Source organism: Cherax quadricarinatus, chromosome 51, assembly GCF_038502225.1.
Source record: "Cherax quadricarinatus isolate ZL_2023a chromosome 51, ASM3850222v1, whole genome shotgun sequence".
In the NCBI taxonomy this organism is placed as follows: domain Eukaryota; kingdom Metazoa; phylum Arthropoda; class Malacostraca; order Decapoda; family Parastacidae; genus Cherax; species Cherax quadricarinatus.
The window spans coordinates 26,232,702-26,255,646 of record NC_091342.1 but is presented as its reverse complement, the minus strand read 5'-3'; positions in this window follow the sequence as shown (position 1 = coordinate 26,255,646).

The window sequence follows — 22,945 nt, the reverse complement described above, 5'->3', positions numbered from 1 at the left end:
CAGCGGCACCAGCTGACAACTGTCTCATCACACAACCCAAGAATCTTTCGTGGTACATTTATTCTTCAAGTCGTGTAGTTCATAAACCCAAGTAACAATATAAAAGCATCAATGAAAGGAGACAATTGGCGAGGACTCTAACCACGTCAGCAAACTGCGGGTAGTGAATCCATCCGTCAGCGCTGCAGCTTTGTTAAAGTGCAGGTCCTTTTACGCCCATGGACCACAGTTCGAGTTCCCGTCCTTTCTTCTGCGTATTTAGTTAACGATGTTTATTACGTAGTATTCTAAATTCATGCATTAATTTTTTGGGATTTGAAAAGTATAAGAACAGATGAAAGCTTCTAGGATGAGACAGAAGTGCTGGTTGTGAAATATTCCAATGCAAGGTCTGTGGATGACCGTACCATTTTCTGTATTTAATGATAGTCATTCTTTAAAACTTGGGGTGTGTACGCCTGTATATAAAATAAACACATTTCTTGTATAAGCTGAATTGGCCACTTTCAAATTGCCTTAAAAACGTAATTTAATTTAGACTAATTCTACTAAATTTATCATACATTTTCCTCCGAAGACGTGCGTAAGCACATGAAGCTGGGTACAATAAAAATTCAACTCTTATTTGGCGAGCATGAAATCACCTCATAAGAGTGTTCAGCAAGGTGACCCACTCGCTCCGTTTCTCTTCTGCATGGCGGCAAAAAAAAAAAAATTCCGGCTTGCACAGCGAACACAGTATCTGGTACCTGGATTCTGGCACCCTGGCAGGTATGGAAGACTCCCTGCTAGAGGATCTTCAACTGGTGAAGTCACAAGAAGGGAATAATTACAGCTGTGCGAATAATCCTTCCTGAAGCCTCAACTGCCACCCTTTGCAAGAGCATTCAGTTGGGAGTTGTTACGAAGTTAACATGGAGGTAAAGAGGAGGAGGGGGGGGGGCGTAAAAATACCTTGTCTAAGGGTATATAGAAGATTATTAAAAACAAGCCACCCTAAGCCCCCATGCTTCGTAAACTAAACAAAAGCGTTAAACAGGTGGTCAGTACTTTAGGTTTGATTAGCAGGAAGGGCATATATTATCAGTAACAATATATGCAACAAAAAGCCTGCCTTCAAAATATTTCACATATTGCATAATAACCAAAAGTAAATTCACTTATTCACAACAGTGGGTCTCCATAACCCCACACGCCCCTTTTCTGCCGGCTTCCAGCCTGCATGCAAAATTTACACAGGCCCCCACATAAATACCAGGGCTAACTTAAGAGTACAAAAGATTTGCGAAAAATAACCTACGGTGTATCTCTGCAAATTCTAACCCATTTCTTGAGGTCTGTACCCTTCGACAGCTTAACACTTTGTGAATATAACGCGCTCCTGAGATCTATCTTTAGGAAGGCAATGAATCTGTTACTGGAGGATCATTAATGGGATCAAGCAACACACTCAATGCGACTGAGAGGTGTAGGGGGTGCGTAAGGCAAAACGGATAGCATTTTCTGTCTTCGTGCATTTCATCTAGTGATCTAGTTAAGGAAATTGTCCCTGAACCGCTTGAAAGGCGCTGAAGGACCTCAGCACCTAAAGTTCATCGAAGCAGCTCAGTATTGGGATAGCCTTGCAGACTCTTAAAGCAGACCATCTCCTCCCAGAGATTGCAAGCAGTCCCACTTGGACGAGAAAATCGCCCACACAATGCTCAACAATGCCCCAGGAAAGGACAAAGCTAGTCTTCTAGCGGTAAAGGCACCACATTCAGATTTTCTTTTAGCCGTTTTTAATTCCTCCCAGGGCACTAGGCTCGACCCTCAGTCCATTCAGATTGGTGTAGCTCTTCGCCTAGCCGCTCCATACGCACCGAACGTAGGTGCATTTGCAGCAGGGCGTCAGCTGATCAATGTGGGCTTCATGACCTCGTCTGTCATATGTCAGAAAGGAAGTATGGCAGATACGAGGAGGTCAGTGGCATTATCGAGATAAATATCGCCACGGCCTGATGCCCAGCAGAATGGGAACCATTCATGTATATGAATGGTTCAGAGAACCTACACGTTGATAAATTAGACACGTGCAACTCTTGGGTATCTTTATTGGGGGAAAAAAAAGATACCCAAGAGTTGCAAATGTGTCTAATTTACAGAGGTCTGCTGGAAGCCTAAAGCCTCCGGATGGAGTCACCATATACCCTGGAAAGATGGTAACCAGGTTTCATGGGACTACACCTGTGTGTCTACGTTAGCTGACACCTACTTATATTCTGAAACTAAAAGATGGGGCCGTCAGTTTCAGGGAGACCCAGAAGATCAACAGATACAGAAGGCTGCCACCATGCTATAACTTCGTCCCAGTAGGGTCGGAAACCCCCGGAGCATAGGGCAAGTGTACCCTGAGATTCCTTAAAGAGTTAAGTGAAAAACTCATCACTGAAACCATGAATCCCACAGCGTCTAGCTTCTGCTTTCAGAGAGACTGTGTTCGGTCCAGAGAACAAATGCTTGCAGCATTCTGTGGTCACTGCCGGGGAGATGGATGAAATATTTGAGATGTATCCTCTGAGATGTAATTCAGTTTTTCTCTTTCCATTTATCTTTTATAATGTATTTTGGCAGAAGAAAACATTCAGTTTACCTTGATGTACGATTATTCTCCTCTCTGAGGCTGTGGATCTCCAGTCAGCTCCATTGGCTTAAATAGCAACGCTCTTCTTACCGAATAAGGCAAGCGAAAATTTATGACTGCAACAAATTCGCAAAAAACATTCGTAACTAGGGTAAGCTTTCTAAGGTTCTTTTTGTACATAATTATTTATTTTTACATTAATATAAGTGAAAAAAATATATAAATAATTAAACTTAAGAGAAAATTTTAGAAAGGAATTAATTTTAAACAAGTTCATGCTAATTGACCAGTTTTACCTTTTCGGCACATTGTATATAACTATTTTCGCTGATTAATATCTGCATTGTTTTCAGTTATTTGTTGTATGTATTTTTTTTGTGATTGCAACTTTGCAATAAATATTGCTGCGAATGCCAGATTTTTCCTATCCCTTATGTCCAAATGAAACAATAGGATTGTAGAGTATTTTTAATACAAATGTAGAAGCTCTACATTTTTCCTTGGAAAATTCAGTGTTTTTTTTTTTCATTTTTATATTATTTAAGCAAGACCCTTTCTACACATTTTTTTCAGTCTGAGCTGCTGAAAAACAGTCTGCTGTTGGAGCTAGCACCAACAGCCTGACTGATCAGAGAGCTGCCTATTAGTGGACGACGGATCGATGCTCCACCTCTCCCTTCGCTGAATAACCCGGATGGGCTCCGCACTTTGCGGAATACAATCTGCAAATTGAAACATTCACTAGTTTTGACAGCCTAAAATATAGCAATTTTTGACCTGGTAGTTCGTAGCATTTTATTATATAGAGCAAGTTGAAATGTAAATTTAAATAGACCGAAATGAAAGAAATAACATTTAGACTCCACTAGGGTCATTAAGACCTTAATTTAGCTACAGATTAATTTAAGTTCTACAGTAATCAATGCAACAGCTATTCAAGCAAACCCTCAAGTGTATATCCAGATACACAGAGGAGCACCTTTCTGGGTTAACCTTAACACATCAGTTTGATTAGTTTAAAAATTTTGTATAGAAAATCGGCTATTATAACTACAATTAAAAGTGACACTAAGAAGACTTAAGATACCACATGCCTTCCGAGACGCAGACCTGTGTCTGTCGAGGACGCTACCCCCTGAGGACCTTCCGAGATGCTATGCTCTTCCTTCTGGCCACAGGACTCGCTTCACTGGTCTTGTGTGAGCTGTCACTGACCTTGGGTGCTTTCCCAGATGTCATCAACGTAAAAGATCTCTCAAGACCTCAGCTCTCTATGATGATGCCAGGTCAGGCCCTCATTGCGAAAGGAGGATCGAGTCTTACCACTCCTTGCATTGAATGACCCACACTGGCACAGCGCTTCACAAACCAACAACAGAGGAAAAACCTGAGAGCATTCGTGTTTGCGCGCGCGCACACGCACACATACACACACAACCACCTTAAGAAATTGTGTGTAATGGTGACGAAGAAATTATATATATATATATATACATATATATATATATATACATATACATATATATATATATATATAACCTAGGTAGTAGGTTGGTAGACAGCAACCGCCCAGGGAGGTACTACCGTCCTGCCAAGTGAGTGTAAAACGAAAGCCTGTGATTGTTTTACATGATGGTAGGATTGCTGATGTCTTTTGTCTGTCTCATAAATATGCAAGATTACAGGCATGTCTTGCTACTTCTACTTACACTTAGGTCACACTACACATACATGTACACATTTATTTATACACACTCATCTGAGTTTTCTTTGATTTTATCTTAATAGTTCTTGGTCTTATTAATTTTCCTTTTATATCCATGGGGAAGTGGAATAAGAATCTTTCCTCCGTAAGCCATGCGTGTTGTAAAAGTCAACTAAAATGCCGGGAACAATGGGCTAGTAACCCCTTTTCCTGTAAAGATTACTAAAAAGAATAAGAAGAAGAAAATTGTCAAAGTGGGAAGTCTGAATGTGCGTGGATGTTGTGCAGATGATAAGAAAGAGATGATTGTGGATGTTATGAATGAGAAGAAGCTGGATGTCCTGGCTTTAAGTGAAACAAAGCTGAAGGGGGTGGGAGAGTTTCAGTGGAGAGGAATAAATGGGATTAGGTCAGGAGTTTCAAATAGAGTTAGAGCTAAAGAAGGAGTAGCAATAATGTTGAAGGATAAGTTATGGCAGGAAAAGAGGGACTATAAATGTATTAATTCAAGGATTATGTGGAGTAAAATAAAGATTGGATGTGAAAAGTGGGTTATAATAAGCGTGTATGCACCTGGAGAAGAGAGAAGTGTAGAGGAGAGAGAGAGATTTTGGGAAATGTTGAGTGAATGCGTGGGGAGTTTTGAATCAAGTGTGAGAGTAATGGTGGTTGGGGATTTCAATGCTAAAGTGGGTAAAAATGTTATGGAGGGAGTAGTAGGTAAATTTGGGGTGCCAGGGGTAAATGTAAATGGGGAGCCTTTAATTGAGCTATGTGTAGAAAGAAATTTGGTAATAAGTAATACATATTTTATGAAAAAGAGGATAAATAAATATACAAGGTATGATGTAGCACGTAATGAAAGTAGTTTATTAGATTATGTATTGGTGGATAAAAGGTTGATGGGTAGGCTCCAGGATGTACATGTTTATAGAGGGGCAACTGATATATCGGATCATTATTTAGTTGTAGCTACAGTTAGAGTAAGAGGTAGATGGGAAAAGAGGAAGGTGGCAACAACAAGTAAGAGGGAGGTGAAAGTGTATAAACTAAGGGAGGAGGAAGTTCGGGTGAGATATAAGCGATTATTGGCAGAAAGGTGGGCTAGTGCAAAGATGAGTAGTGGGGGGGTTGAAGAGGGTTGGAATAGTTTTAAAAATGCAGTATTAGAATGTGGGGCAGAAGTTTGTGGTTATAGGGGGGTGGGGGCAGGAGGAAAGAGGAGTGATTGGTGGAATGATGAAGTAAAGGGTGTGATAAAAGAGAAAAAGGTAGCTTATGAGAGGTTTTTACAAAGCAGAAGTGTTATAAGAAGAGCAGAGTATATGGAGAGTAAAAGAAAGGTAAAGAGAGTGGTGAGAAAGTGCAAAAGGAGAGCAGATGATAGAGTGGGAGAGGCACTGTCAAGAAATTTTAATGAAAATAAGAAAAAAATTTGGAGTGAGTTAAACAAGTTAAGAAAGCCTAGGGAAAATATGGATTTGTCAGTTAAAAACAGAGTAGGGGAGTTAGTAGATGGGGAGATGGAGGTATTGGGTAGATGGCGAGAATATTTTGAGGAACTTTTAAATGTTAAGGAAGAAACAGAGGCAGTAATTTCATGCACTGGTCAGGGAGGTATACCATCTTTTAGGAGTGAAGAAGAGCAGAATGTAAGTGTGGGGGAGGTACGTGAGGCATTACGTAAAATGAAAGGGGGTAAAGCAGCTGGAACTGATGGGATCATGACAGAAATGTTAAAAGCAGGGGGGGATATAGTGTTGGAGTGGTTGGTACTTTTGTTTAATAAATGTATGAAAGAGGGGAAGGTACCTAGGGATTGGCGGAGAGCATGTATAGTCCCTTTATATAAAGGGAAAGGGGACAAAAGAGACTGTAAAAATTATAGAGGAATAAGCTTACTGAGTATACCAGGAAAAGTGTACGGTAGGGTTATAATTGAAAGAATTAGAGGTAAGACAGAATGTAGGATTGCGGATGAGCAAGGAGGTTTCAGAGTGGGTAGGGGATGTGTAGATCAGGTGTTTACATTGAAGCATATATGTGAACAGTATTTAGATAAAGATAGGGAAGTTTTTATTGCATTTATGGATTTAGAAAAGGCATATGATAGAGTGGATAGAGGAGCAATGTGGCAGATGTTGCAAGTATATGGAATAGGTGGTAAGTTATTAAATGCTGTAAAGAGTTTTTATGAGGATAGTGAGGCTCAGGTTAGGGTGTGTAGAAGAGAGGGAGACTACTTCCCGGTAAAAGTAGGTCTTAGACAGGGATGTGTAATGTCACCATGGTTGTTTAATATATTTATAGATGGGGTTGTAAAGGAAGTAAATGCTAGGGTGTTCGGGAGAGGGGTGGGATTAAATTTTGGGGAATCAAATTCAAAATGGGAATTGACACAGTTACTTTTTGCTGATGATACTGTGCTTATGGGAGATTCTAAAGAAAAATTGCAAAGGTTAGTGGATGAGTTTGGGAATGTGTGTAAAGGTAGAAAGTTGAAAGTGAACATAGAAAAGAGTAAGGTGAGGAGGGTGTCAAATGATTTAGATAAAAATTGGATATCAAATTGGGGAGGAGGAGTATGGAAGAAGTGAATGTTTTCAGATACTTGGGAGTTGACGTGTCGGCGGATGGATTTATGAAGGATGAGGTTAATCATAGAATTGATGAGGGAAAAAAGGTGAGTGGTGCATTGAGGTATATGTGGAGTCAAAAAACGTTATCTATGGAGGCAAAGAAGGGAATGTATGAAAGTATAATAGTACCAACACTCTTATATGGGTGTGAAGCTTGGGTGGTAAATGCAGCAGCGAGGAGACGGTTGGAGGCAGTGGAGATGTCCTGTTTAAGGGCAATGTGTGGTGTAAATATTATGCAGAAAATTCGGAGTGTGGAAATTAGGAGAAGGTGTGGAGTTAATAAAAGCATTAGTCAGAGGGCAGAAGAGGGGTTGTTGAGGTGGTTTGGTCATTTAGAGAGAATGGATCAAAGTAGAATGACATGGAAAGCATATAAATCTATTGGGGAAGGAAGGCGGGGTAGGGGTCGTCCTCGAAAGGGTTGGAGAGAGGGGGTAAAGGAGGTTTTGTGGGCAAGGGGCTTGGACTTCCAGCAAGCGTGCGTGAGCGTGTTAGATAGGAGTGAATGGAGACGAATGGTACTTGGGACCTGACGATCTGTTGGAGTGTGAGCAGGGTAATATTTAGTGAAGGGATTCAGGGAAACCGGTTATTTTCATATAGTCGGACTTGAGTCCTGGAAATGGGAAGTACAATGCCTGCACTTTAAAGGAGGGGTTTGGGATATTGGCAGTTTGGAGGGATATGTTGTGTATCTTTATATGTGTATGCTTCTAGACACTTGCATTCTGAGCACCTCTGCAAAAACAGTGATAATTTGCGAGTGTGGTGAAAGTGTTGAATGATGATGAAAGTATTTTCTTTTTGGGGATTTTCTTTCTTTTTTGGGTCACCCTGCCCCGGTGGGAGACGGCCGACTTGTTGAAAAAAAAAATATATATATATATATATATATTATATGCAATAAGATCACAGTAAACAGGTGATTTTAAAATATGCAAAACAACCACTGTGAAAGAGTAGTGAAATTTCAAGCGATTTCGTGACTACTCACATTGTCAAGGAACTATATATATGTCAAGGAACATATAGTTCCTTGACAATGTAAGTAGCCACGAAAGCGCTTGGAATTTCACTACTCTTTCACAGTCGTTGTTTATATAAACTACGTGAATAAGCGAGAAAACCTATACTGAGACAAAAGATGGGTAAAATTGTAGTCTGTATAGTTCACCTGATTACCAGATACAAAGAGCTGAAGATAGAGTAGGTTTATATTAGAGGAAGAATACATGGTGGTTCCTTGAAGTTCACGAGATATTACACTAACTGATGGGCAGAGCCTCGTACAATCGAGGCTGATTTGTATGATAAAGGTGCTTTGATAACTCACGGAAAGCTGCTATTGTTGAATGAGAGTCCAAGGTAATTTGATGACATCTCACAGGTTGGCTTCATTTAGGTAGGGCCGAGTAATTGTGAGTGTCTGGGCTGTGTACCATTAATGTCAGTGTTGGCACATCTGTAATCCTTCTGTGAGGCCTTGTATAAACATTATTATACGAGTTGTTGGTCCAAATGTAGCGGCCTTTAGTATCGGGTATGCCATTTCCGCTCTTATAGCAGAGATGAGCTGTTGAAGCACGCATGTTGCGCCTTCAGGGGGCAGCCGGCTGGCTTCCCCAACGTCACTACAAACTGTAGGTCAGTTATTTCAAACCTGGAGTCTTAGCGAGGCGGCCAGAGGAGATGTAGCTCTTTTTGTGTGAATAAATGGATTAGAAAAGCGACGTGTTGATATATGAGACACTTGTGCAACATCAGTATTCTGGAAACGTCTCGCCAGCCAGTGGCTTCTTCAGTCCGATACAGAGAATAACAGCTGAAGATTTGGAGGAGTTTGAGTTGTTTTTACACTGCATTCAGGCGAGAAGCAGGAGTAGGCGGAATCACCAGTGGACAAATCCACTAGTGTATTGAACTGAGGAAGCCACTGGCTGACGAAACGTTTCCTCAATAGAGATTCCCAAATGTTGCACAGGTGTGTCTTTCTTCAGTTATTGTAAACTTGTATAAGAGCATTTGGAGGAGGAAAAGAATAAAAAATACATTTCCCTAGAGACGCATGATGATTGAGATACGTCGACTATATCTCAGTCATTCTTCAGAGATGCTTCATCAATATATTACACAACATATACAATAGCAGACAAGATGCCAATACCTTGACCAAAGCCAAGTCGCTTTAGTCAAGTTGCTGACATATCCTCAAATGTTATCAAAGACTTAATCAAAAAGATCAAACCCAAGGATAACTGTGTCAGTGTTTACATTATTCCTCGTGGAGGGTGAGAGGTATTACCTAAGTGAATCATTCAGGTACCTAAAAACATGATCAGAAAACATAGTTATGCTTGCAAATGGAATAACACAAACAATGCTTGTATAATACGCCATAACACCGTAATGTGAATTTCCCCAAAGCCATATTATTTATTAAGGAAGCAGACGGTCGAGGAAGGCTTTGTTTAGAATCAGCATTAATCACAGCAATCAACATTATTAAACAAACTAAAGACTCGCACTCAGTAAAATTGGCTAAACTAATACTCATTAAACCTGACACCGCAATCACACTGCTACAGGTGACCTCACGTACCAATGAACTATTATTCTCTCGTGTCTCTTGGCTTGGTATGAAATAACTTATTAAAAAAAAGTCCTTGGGGATTTAACGCATTCGAAATGTCAAAACCTGCACATTGTGTCGTACATACATGTCAGTTTAATTCTTCATATATACAATATATTTTTATATTGAAGCATAGCAGAATTGCGACACGTAATCTACTGAGGCCTTATCAATGATGCATAGGATTACCGCGAATACACACACGTGTTATAGTTTAGGGACTTATGTTGCAAATGTATTATTGTCTGTTGCGTTTTTCTGAAAAAAAGGTATTTTCTATTAGGAAGTCTAAAAGTTTTAGGCATTTGAAATAGATTAATAACGTACGATTTAGAGCATTACATTGGCAGTAGAAATACGAGAGCCCCCCCTCCCTCATCATCACCTTCATGGAGACCCCTCCCTTCTTCCCGACAAGGGAGCTCCTCCCTTCTACCAGACAAGGGAGCTCCTCCCTTCTTCCCGAAAAGTGAGCTCCTCCCTTCTTCCCGAAAAGTGAGCTCCTCCCTTCTTCCCGAAAAGTGAGCTCCTCCCTTCTTCCCGAAAAGTGAGCTCCTCCCTTCTTCCCGACAAGGGAGCCCCTCCCTTCTTCCCGACAAGGGAGCTCCTCGCTTCTTCCCGACAAGTGAGCCCCTCCCTTCTTCCCGACAAGGAAGCTCCTCGCTTCCCAACAAGGGGAACCGTCCTAACCGTCGTAACTGTCCTAACGATGGATCCCTCCCTTTAACCCTCCCTCCCGTCTCCTTCAGGACCAAAATGACCTCCCTCACTAAGCCAACTCAAACTCGTTAAATTCACAGGGACGACGGACCTTAGATCATCTGACGGTGAAAATTTCGTCAGTGGAAGCCCATTAAATTCACAGAGAACCGTCGCCTCCCGCTCGTTAGGTGGTGAAAATATCCCTCTTCGAAATCTTGGCATTCTTCCCACCAAATGTTTAAGAGTATTGGCAAATGTAGGCAGTATCGATTTTTTAATTTATCGTTGATAATTGTGACGGGGTTTACGTAGTAAATTTTACGCATATGCATATATTATAGGTTCTGGAGTAGCATAGGCTGGGCAAGAAGCAAAAGGCATGACTAGTAATTAAAGGTGGAAGCCATAGATGTGTGAATATTTCTTCAACCATTAGGTAGTTAAAATAGAAAGACGGGTAATGTGGAGACTCCACATAGCTTCAGTACGAGGTATTACAGCGCAAATGATGCCAGGGGTGAATGTGGTTATGGAGAGCAAGAGAACGCGTTCGTAGTACATGCATACACGTGACACGTGTGTGTGTGTGTGTGTGTGTGTGTGTGTGTGTGTGTGTGTACGTGTGTGCGCGTGTGTGTGTGATGTGATGTGTGTATGGTGTGTGTGTGTGTGTGTGTTAGTAACCATTTTGTCCTAGGCATATGTCGATTAGACACTAGGCTTGTTGTTGTTTTGTGTGTGTGTGTAGGTGTGTGTGTGTAGGTGTGTGTATGTGTGTGTAGGTGTGTGTGTGTGTAGGTGTGTGTGTGTGTAGGTGTGTGTGTGTGTGTGTGTGTGTGTGTGTGTGTGTGTATGTGTGTATGTGTGTGTGTATGTGTGTGTGTAGGTGTGTGTGTGTAGGTGTGTGTGTGTGTGTGTGTGTGTGTAGGTGTGTGTGTGTAGGTGTGTGTATGTGTGTGTGTATGTATGTGTGTGTGTGTGTGTGTGTGTGTAGGTGTGTGTGTGTGTGTGTAGGTGTGTGTGTGTAGGTGTGTGTGTGTGTGTGTGTGTAGGTGTGTGTGTGTAGGTGTGTGTGTGTGTGTAGGTGTGTGTGTGTGTAGGTGTGTGTGTGTAGGTGTGTGTGTGTGTGTGTGTGTAGGTGTGTAGGTGTGTAGGTGTGTGTGTGTGTAGGTGTGTGTGTGTGTAGGTGTGTGTGTAGGTGTGTGTGTGTAGGAGTGTGTGTGTGTAGGTGTGTGTGTGTGTAGGTGTGTGTGTATGTGTGTATGTGTGTAGGTGTGTGTGTGTAGGTGTGTGTGTGTGGGTGTGTGTGTGTAGGTGTGTGTGTGTAGGTGTGTGTGTATGTAGGTGTGTGTGTGTGTGTGTGTGTGTAGGTGTGTGTGTATGTAGGTGTGTGTGTGTGTGTGTGTGTGTGTGTGTGTGTAGGTGTGTGTGTGTGTGTAGGTGTGTGTGTGTGTGTAGGTGTGTGTGTGTGTGTGTAGGTGTGTGTGTGTGTGTAGGTGTGTGTGTAGGTGTGTGTGTGTAGGTGTGTGTGTGTAGGTGTGTGTGTAGGTGTGTGTGTGTAGGTGTGTGTGTGTGTAGGTGTGTGTGTGGCGTGTGTGTGTAGGTGTGTGTGTGTGTGTAGGTGTGTGTGTGTGTAGGTGTGTGTGTGTGTAGGTGTGTGTGTGTGTGTAGGTTTGTGTGTGTAGGTTTGTGTGTGTAGGTTTGTGTGTGTAGGTTTGTGTGTGTAGGTTTGTGTGTGTAGGTTTGTGTGTAGGTGTGTGTGTAGGTGTGTGTGTAGGTGTGTGTGTAGGTGTGTAGGAGTGTGTGTAGGTTTGTAGGAGTGTGTGTGTGTGTGTGTGTACTCACCTAGTTGTACTCACCTAGTTGAGGTTGCGGGGGTCGAGTCCGAGCTCCTGGCCCCGCCTCTTCACTGATCGCTACTAGGTCACTCTCCCTGAGCCGTGAGCTTTATCATACCTCTGCTTAAGGCTATGTATGGATCCTGCCTCCACTACATCGCTTCCCAAACTATTCCACTTACTGACTACTCTGTGGCTGAAGAAATACTTCCTAACATCCCTGTGATTCATCAGTGTCTTCAGCTTCCAACTGTGCCCCCTTGTTACTGTGTCCAATCTCTGGAACATCCTGTCTTTGTCCACCTTGTCAATTCCTCTCAGTATTTTGTATGTCGTTATCATGTCCCCCCTATCTCTCCTGTCCTCCAGTGTCGTCAGGTTGATTTCCCTTAACCTCTCCTCGTAGGACATACCTCTTAGCTCTGGGACTAGTCTTGTTGCAAACCTTTGCACTTTCTCTAGTTTCTTCACGTGCTTGGCTAGGTGTGGGTTCCAAACTGGTGCCGCATACTCCAATATGGGCCTAACGTACACGGTGTACAGGGTCCTGAATGATTCCTTATTAAGATGTCGGAATGCTGTTCTGAGGTTTGCTAGGCGCCCATATGCTGCAGCAGTTATTTGGTTGATGTGCGCTTCAGGAGATGTGCCTGGTGTTATACTCACCCCAAGATCTTTTTCTTTGAGTGAGGTTTGTAGTCTCTGACCCCCTAGACTGTACTCCGTCTGCGGCCTTCTTTGCCCTTCCCCAATCTTCATGACTTTGCACTTGGTGGGATTGAACTCCAGGAGCCAATTGCTGGACCAGGTCTGCAGCCTGTCCAGATCCCTTTGTAGTTCTGCCTGGTCTTCGATCGAGTGAATTCTTCTCATCAACTTCACGTCATCTGCAAACAGGGACACCTCAGAGTCTATTCCTTCCGTCATGTAGTTCACAAATACCAGAAACAGCACTGGTCCTAGGACTGACCCCTGCGGGACCCCGCTGGTCACAGGTGCCCACTCTGACACCTCGCCACGTACCATGACTCGCTGCTGTCTTCCTGACAAGTATTCCCTGATCCATTGTAGTGCCTTCCCTGTTATCCCTGCTTGGTCCTCCAGTTTTTGCACCAATCTCTTGTGTGGAACTGTGTCAAACGCCTTCTTGCAGTCCAAGAAAATGTGATGGTCAGTCTCCCCTCCCAGGTGTAGTGCCTGATGGTCAGTCTCCCCTCCCAGGTGTAGTGCCTGATGGTCAGTCTCTCCTCCCAGGTGTAGTGTTTGATGGTCAGTCTCCCCTCCCAGGTGTAGTGCCTGATGGTCAGTCTCCCCTCCCAGGTGTAGTGCCTGATGGTCAGTCTCCCCTCCCAGGTGTAGTGCCTGATGGTCAGTCTCCCCTCCCAGGTGTAGTGCCTGATGGTCAGTCTCCCCTCCCAGGTGTAGTGCCTGATGGTCAGTCTACCCTCCCAGGTGTAGCGCCTGATGGTCAGTCTACCCTCCCAGGTGTAGCGCCTGATGGTCAGTCTCTCCTCCCAGGTGTAGTGCCTGATGGTCAGTCTACCCTCCCAGGTGTAGCGCCTGATGATCAGTCTCCCCTCCCAGGTGTAGTGCCTGATGGTCAGTCTCCCCTCCCAAGTGTAGTGCCTGATGACCAGTGTCCCTTCCCAAGTGTAGTGCCTGATGACCAGTCTCCCTTCCCAAGTGTAGTGCCTGATGGTCAGTCTCCCTTCCCAAGTGTAGTGCCTGATGACCAGTCTCCCTTCCCAAGTGTAGTGCCTGATGGTCAGTCTCCCTTCCCAAGTGCAGTGCCTGATGGTCAGTCTCCCTTCCCAAGTGTAGTGCATGATGGTCAGTCTCCCTTCCCAAGTGTAGTGCATGATGGTCAGTCTCCCTTCCCAAGTGCAGTGCCTGATGGTCAGTCTCCCTTCCCAAGTGTAGTGCCTGATGGTCAGTCTCCCTTCCCAAGTGTAGTGCCTGATGGTCAGTCTCCCTTCCCAAGTGCAGTGCCTGATGGTCAGTCTCCCTTCCCAAGTGTAGTGCCTGATGGTCAGTCTCCCTTCCCAAGTGTAGTGCCTGATGGTCAGTCTCCCTTCCCAAGTGCAGTGCCTGATGGTCAGTCTCCCTTCCCAAGTGTAGTGCCTGATGGTCAGTCTCCCTTCCCAAGTGTAGTGCCTGATGGTCAGTCTCCCTTCCCAAGTGTAGTGCCTGATGGTCAGTCTCCCTTCCCAAGTGCAGTGCCTGATGGTCAGTCTCCCTTCCCAAGTGTAGTGCCTGATGGTCAGTCTCCCTTCCCAAGTGTAGTGCCTGATGGTCAGTCTCCCTTCCCAAGTGTAGTGCCTGATGGTCAGTCTCCCTTCCCAAGTGCAGTGCCTGATGGTCAGTCTCCCTTCCCAAGTGCAGTGCCTGATGGTCAGTCTCCCTTCCCAAGTGTAGTGCCTGATGGTCAGTCTCCCTTCCCAAGTGTAGTGCCTGATGGTCAGTCTCCCTTCCCAAGTGCAGTGCCTGATGGTCAGTCTCCCTTCCCAAGTGTAGTGCCTGATGGTCAGTCTCCCTTCCCAAGTGTAGTGCCTGATGGTCAGTCTCCCTTCCCAAGTGCAGTGCCTGATGGTCAGTCTCCCTTCCCAAGTGTAGTGCCTGATGGTCAGTCTCCCTTCCCAAGTGTAGTGCCTGATGGTCAGTCTCCCTTCCCAAGTGTAGTGCCTGATGGTCAGTCTCCCTTCCCAAGTGTAGTGCCTGATGGTCAGTCTCCCTTCCCAAGTGCAGTGCCTGATGGTCAGTCTCCCTTCCCAAGTGTAGTGCCTGATGGTCAGTCTCCCTTCCCAAGTGCAGTGCCTGATGGTCAGTCTCCCTGCCCAAGTGTAGTGCCTGATGGTCAGTCTCCCTTCCCAAGTGTAGTGCCTGATGGTCAGTCTCCCTTCCCAAGTGCAGTGCCTGATGGTCAGTCTCCCTTCCCAAGTGTAGTGCCTGATGGTCAGTCTCCCTTCCCAAGTGCAGTGCCTGATGGTCAGTCTCCCTTCCCAAGTGCAGTGCCTGATGATCAGTCTCCCTTCACATGTGTAGTGCCGGATGGTCAGTCTCCCTTCCCAAGTGCGGTGCGTGGTGGTCAGTCTCCCTTCCCAAGTGCAGTGCCTGATGGTCAGTCTCCCTTCCCAAGTGTAGTGCCTGATGGCCAGTCTCCCTTCCCAAGTGCAGTGCCTGATGGTCAGTCTCCCTTCCCAAGTGTAGTGCCTGATGGTCAGTCTCCCTTCCCAAGTGCAGTGCCTGATGGTCAGTCTTCCCTCCCAGGTGTAGTGTCTGATGGTCTGTCTCCCTTCCCAAGTGCAGTGCCTGATGGTCAGTCTTCCCTCCCCAGTAAAGCATCTGTTGGCCAGCCCCCTGCCCTCAGAAAATAAAAAATGGGTCTGATTACTGAGTTAAAGACTGTCTAGCGATATCTGGAGGACCAATACTATACAACAGCCCAACGAACATATATTCGGTATAGAGAAGTGAGGCTAAAATTCATTTTGGGAGAGAAGGTATTAATATTATCATAGAATATTAACATAGAATAATTCCATTACTAACCAATACGCTCATGATAAAAAAAGTTAAAAAAAAAGGGGGTGATAGTTAAATGAGCATACGATATTAAAGTTGCTAAGTAATCAAAGATAAATCCAAAGCTTTTTCCAAGTACAAGGAAAAAAAGGATTAGAGAAAAGTTTTGTCTGTTAAAACAAACTCTAGACAGCTTATAGATAATGAAAAAGAAAAGTACTTGATATTTAACAATTATTTCCCATCAGAATTTACTCAAAAACGAAATCCCAGTAATATTTTAATCTGTAGCTGAAGAAAACAATTTCTTTAATATCATAGTCATTAGATACATACATGGGTAATAAACTGTTGACTTAAAGACTGCAAGACGAAACTTAGTGATTCGCTAACAAGTCTTTTAGATAAATTATTATAAATGGCCTTTGTACCTTATGTGGAAGATGCTAATGTGTTTCCTACCTTCTAAATGGAAGCCAAGACCCTCCCAGTGGAAGCCAAGACCCTTCCAGTGGAAGCCAAGTCCCTTCCAGTGGAAGCCAAGTCCCTTCCAGTGGAAGCCAAGTCCCTTCCAGTGGAAGCCAAGTCCCTTCCAGTGGAAGCCAAGTCCCTTCCAGTGGAAGCCAAGTCCCTTCCAGTGGAAGCCAAGTCTCTTCCAGTGGAAGCCAAGTCCCTTCCATCAATTTACCTCTCAGTCAGCCTGACATCAATAGTGAATAAGTTATTAGAGTCATTAATAGCAAAAATAATTAAAAGCCACTTTGATGAGTACAATTTGATAAACTGAATCAGTCTCAGCACGGATTCTCAAAGAACCGATCCTAACTACAAATTTACTGATGCATTTGCTAAAAAAAATAATCGAAGTACAACAAAAACAAACTTTGTATGACTCCTCATAAAGTAGGAGGCAATTATTATAACTTCCTACTTCATGAGAAGTCATACAAAGTTTGTTTTTGTTATACTTCGATTATTAAATTATTAAATTACGAATAAATCTTTAACCAGAAAAACATTTAAATGTAGGGATAAAGAAACTGGAAGAATGGTAAGTAAATGAAAATGTAACAAAACTTTAATATTGATAAATATTAAATGAATTAATAATAGACTTAACATTTACGGAGCAGTTGGACCACATAGATCACTCTGCGCTCATAACCATACTAAGTCTAAATAACCAGCAGTAATAAAAAAAACATTAAATTAAGGTCAAAAGGCTCTCCCAAAAGTTCTCCAGCGTCCCTAGAGGCACCTCGGTTAGAATAAAAAATCATGGGAAAAGGCAGAATGCCTAAATGATTGGGAAACTCTTTAAATATGTTCCACAGTAAGCATGTCACAAGCTACACACAGAGTGAAGGGAAGAGGAGGACCTGCGAACAGGTTAGCTATGGATGAGATGCACGTACCCAATGCTCATTCTACACAGATTCATCTCAAAGTGGAGATTCCTGTTAAAGGAGAACCAAACATCAGGTTCTGTTGAACCCTATATAACGGTTCCTAGTCTCCCAGGCCCATCAGGCCTGTCACTTATCGAGAATATATCTATGTGGCGTCTGGCACCTGTGGGTACCTGGGGCACACGTTAATGCAGTACATCCTCGTGCGCCGCACTGTGTTTTCACACGCAATATAGGGATATGCTGCGTGTAGAGAAGCACCAACTGTTTCTTTTATCCCAGAGGGTGGACAGAAGCATACAGGACCAGGGCAAACAGAGCACATTAGTAATGTAAGTACACAGTGAACCAAAAACTTGGTTGATTATAAAAAGAGTAGAGAGGATTGCATAGAGCTTCACATGTACAATAAGAGTCCTGGTTAGATTTAATGAAATGGGCGTAAGACGTCTAAATTTAGAGACAAATGAAACTCCAAGAAAAAAAATTCAGAATCACGAAATATCAGGCGGGTTCGGAGACTACAAAGTACGTGGCCACCAGTATCTAGCAGCATTGTCTCACAAAGAATGGGGTTAGTATAATCTTTAACTGAGAGAGAGACACGGTCTCACGGTCAGACTGACAAGAATCGTGTGCCCAGATCAAAATACCAATATCCGACAATTCTTGCGCTTCCGCCTGGCCAAATCCTTCTTTCGGCCACCGAGAAATTTTAAACTCGTGTTCATTCTTATGAAGACTAACACTTGCAACCTAACACTGTCATCTAGTTTTTCATATTCGAGTGAATGTTCATTGTAGAATGTGTAGATACGCACGTAATCAGTCCTAAACTTTGTATAGACAGAGCCCTTCACCAGTGTGAAGGAATTATATCAGAAAACGTGTTTAACTATCTAGAAATGCTTGGCACTCTAATTACACTGTACCTCTCCAGAAAAGGTACATTGTAATTGGCATCTAAACTTTCCAGGAAAGGTACATTGTAATTAGCATCTAAACTTTCCAGAAAAGTTACGCTGAAATTAGCATCTAAACTTTTCACTCTTTCAAGAAAAAGAGGGAAAGGCTTAGATACTAGTGAAGGGCTTTTTTTTCCAATGAATTAAAGCCTCCTTTCTTTTTCTTGGATCAGTTTTTATCACCGTATTTCCCAATAGTTGCATAACCTTACGCGTTCAGCACTTCCCAAAGAATTTAACAATTGTCGTGAATTAACCAAAGAATCCCATAATTAATAAATTCATAAGCATGCATGCATATATATATATATATATATATATATATATATATATATATATATATATATATATATATATATATATATATATATATATTTATATTTATTTATTTATTTTAACAAGTCGGCCGTCTCTCACCGAGGACGGGTGACCCAAAAATAAAGAAAATCCCCAAAAAGAAAATACTTTCATCATTCAACACTTTCACCTCACTCACACATAATCACTGTTTTTGCAGAGGTGCTCAAAACACAACAGTTTAGAAGCATATACGTATAAAGATACACAACATATTCCTCCAAACTGCCAATATCCCGAATCCCTCCTTTAGAGTGCAGGCATTGTACTTCCCATTTCCAGGACTCAAGTCCGGCTATATAAAAATAATCGGTTTCCCTGAATCCCTTAACTAAATATTACCCTGCTCACACTCCAACAGATCGTCAGGTCCCAAATACCAATCGTCTCCATTCACTCCTATCGAACACGCTCATGTACGCCTGCTGGAAGTCCAAGCCCCTCGCCCACAAAACCTCCCTTACCCCTTCCTTCCAACCTTTTCGAGAACGACCCCTACCCCCCCTTCCTTCCCCAACAGATTTAAATGATCTCCCTGTCATTCTACTTTGATCCATTCTCTCTAAATGACCAAACCACCTCAACAACTCCTATTCAGCCCTCTGACTAATAATTTTATTAACTCCACACCTTCTCCTAATTTCCACACTCCGAATTTCCTGCATAATATTTACACCACACATTGCCCTTAGACAGGACATCTCCACTGCCTCCAACCGCCTCCTCGCTGCTGCATTCACAACCCAATCTTCGCACCCATATAAGAGTGTTGGTACTACTATACTTTCATACATTCCCTTCTTTGCCTCCATAGATAATGTTTTTTGTCTCCACATATACCTTAACGCACCACTCACCTTTTTTCCCCTCATCAATTCTGTGATTAACCTCATCCCTCATAAATCCATCCGCCGAAACGTCAACTCCCAAGTATCTGAAAATATTCACTTCTTCCATACTACTCCTCCCCAATTTGATATCCATTTTTTCTCTATCTAAATCATTTGATACCCTCATCACCTTACTCTTTTCTATGTTCACTTTCAACTTTCTAATTTTACACACACTCCCAAACTTGTCCACTAAACTTTGCAATTTTTCTTTCGAATCTCCCATAAGCACAATATCATCAGCAAAAATCAACTGTGTCAATTCCCATTTGATTCCCCATAATTTAATCCCACCCCTCTCCCGAACACGCTAGAATTTACTTCTTCTACAACCCCATCTATAAATATATTAAACAACCATGGTGACCTTACACATCCCTGTCTAAGACAGGCAACAATGTGTCAACATCTGCCACATTGCTCCCCTATCCACTATCATATGCCTTTTCTAAATCCATAAATGCAATAAAAACTTCCCTACCTTTATCTAAATACTTTTCACATACATGCTTCAACGTAAACACTTGATCTACACATCCCCTACCTACTCTAAATCCTTGCTCATCCGCAATTCTACATTTTGTCTTGCCTCTAATTCTTTCAATTATAACCCTACCGTACACTTTTCCTGGTATACTCAGTAAACTTATTCCTCTATAGCTTTTACAATCTCTTTTGTCCCCGTTCCCTTTATATAAAGGGACTATACATGCTCTCCGCCAATCTCTAGGTACCTTCGCCTCTTAAATACATTTATTAAACAAAAATACCAACCACTCCAACACTATATCCCCCCCTGCTTTTAACATTTCTGTCATGATCCCCTCAGTTCCAGCTGCTTTATCCCCTTTCATTCTACGTAATGCCTCACGCACCTCCCCCACACTCGCATCCTGTTCTTTTTCACTCCTAAAAGATGGTATACCTCCATGTCCAGTGCATGACATTACCGCCTGCTTTTCTTCGTCGACATTTAAAAGTTCCTCAAAATATTCTCGCCATCTACCCAAAACCTCCCTCTCCCCATCTACTAACTCCCCTACTCTGTTTTTAACTGACAAATCCATTTGTTCCCTAGGCTTTCTTAACTTGTTTAATTCACTTCAATTTTTTTTCTTATTTTCATTAAAATTTCTTGACAGTGCCTCTCCCACTATCATCCGCTCTCCTTTTGCACTCTTACCACTCTCTTCACCTTTCTTTTACTCTCAATATACTCTGCTCTTCTTATAACGCTTCCGCTTTGTAAAAACCTTTCATAAGCTAACTTTTTCTCTTTTATCACAACCTTTACTTCGTCATTCCACCAATCACTCCTCTTTCCTCCTGCACCCACCCTCCTATAACCACAAAGTTATGCCCCACATTTTAATACTGCATTTTTAAAACTATTTCAACCCTCTTGACCCCCCCCCCACTGCTCATACTTGCCCCAGTCCACCTTTCTGCCAATAGTTGCTTATATCTCACCCGAACTTCCTCCTCCCTTAGTTTATACACTCTCACCTCCCTCTTACTTTTTGTTGCCATTTTCCTCTTTTCCTATCTACCTCTTACTCTAACTGTAGCTACAACTAAATAATGATCCGATATATCAGTTGCCCCTCTATAAATGTGTACATCCTGGAGCCTACCCATCAACGTTTCATCCACCAATAAATAACAAACTACTTTCATTACGTTCTATATCATACCTTGTATATTTATTGATCCTCTTCTTCATAAAATATGTATTACTTGTTACTAAACCTCTTTCTACACATAAATCAATTAAAGGCTCCCAATTTTCATTTACCCCTGGCACCCCAAATTTACCTACTACTCCCTCCACAACATTTTTGCCCACTTTAGCATTGAAATCCCCAACCACCATTACTCTCACACTTTGTTCAAAACTCCCCACGCATTCACTCAACATTTCCCAAAATCTCTCTCCTCTACACTTCTCTCTTCCCCAGGTGCATATACGCTTACTATCACCCACTTTTCACATCCAATCTTTATTTTGCTCCTTATAATCCTTGAATTAATACATTTATAGTCCCTCTTTTCCTGCCATAACTTATCCTTCAACATTATTGCTACTCCTTCTTTAGCTCTAACTATTTGAAACCCCTGACCTAATCCCATTTATTCCTCTCCACTGAAACTCTCTCTCTCTCTCTCTCTCACACACACACACACACACACACACACACACACACACACACACACACACACACACACACACACTCACTCCAGTAAGGTCGGTAATCTGGGAACGTTATTTGCTGGACATGCTTATCTTTTCTGCAATATTGCAAGCTCCTGATGTGTTGATTGCTACACGAAAGACCTAGAGCTATCATTTTACTCCTCCTGGGGTTATGCATCCTGTATCGCTTGGCTTGCGATATTTACTTAAAAATAAATATATATATATATATATATATATATATATATATATATATATATATATATATATATATATATATATATATAATATATATACATGCACCATAAAACGGCGCATGTCGTGCCGAATAGGTAAAACTTGCTATTTTTGGCTTAAATATCAACGCTTTTCTTGTACAATAAGGAAAGCGAAAATTTTTGTATGCAATAATTTCGCAAAAATCATTCTGAACCTACCGAAAAAAATACATTTCATTGTATTTGTTTATTATTAAATTATTGTAAACTTTTCTAAATTAATTGCGCTTCTTATAATAAGGTTAGGTAAGTGTTCTAAGGTTCTTTTGGTACAAAATTACTAATTTTTACATAAATATAAACGAAAAAAATATATCTTTAAAAATATAAGAGAAAATTATAGAAAGGACCTAATTTTAAAGGAGCTCTTGCTAACTGATCAATTTTACGTCTTCGGCACATTTTATATATATATATATATATATATATATATATATATATATATATATATATATATATATATATATATATATATATATATATATATATATATAAAATCACGCACACCAACGCATACCATCCATACATATATACAAACAGATGATAAATATAGTACTATGCTTTCATAAAAGATATGGCATGATTATCCTGTCGGAGACATGAATATAATACAGTCTTGCTCCTTGAGAAATATTTTAATTTAAACTTAAGAATTATTTATACTACATGCTCAAAAATACTTTATTCAAAGTGAATAAGAAACCTTAGAAATTATAATTTCTCGAGGTTAATGTTGAACATGTTATCAGTAGCTTCTTTATACATTATACCTAAGGCCACATTTACAGAATCATGTATTCACTTTTTAACCTTTGTACCAACATCGTTTAAAGAAAATTCAGTAGAATCATAAATCAACAGGTGCTACTTACTGTGTTCCACTTACGATATTAAATTCTTGAATTTTTTCTTAATATTCGAGAAATTATATATATTAATCTTTAAAAATAAATCCCATAACACAATACTTTTAGTTACAGTTTCTAAACTGTTTACTACCTTTAACTTCCATTTTACGGATATTCAAATGAAAATATTAGAAAGGTGTGTTCAAAATTACAAGCTAGTTATGCACAAATTATTTTTCGGTAAACTTAATGTAGAGTATGAGTTCACTTGTTGATGACTATGATCCAAAGAAATAGACGAATCCGCCCCTTGGATCATATTTGTTTACTATTCAACAGT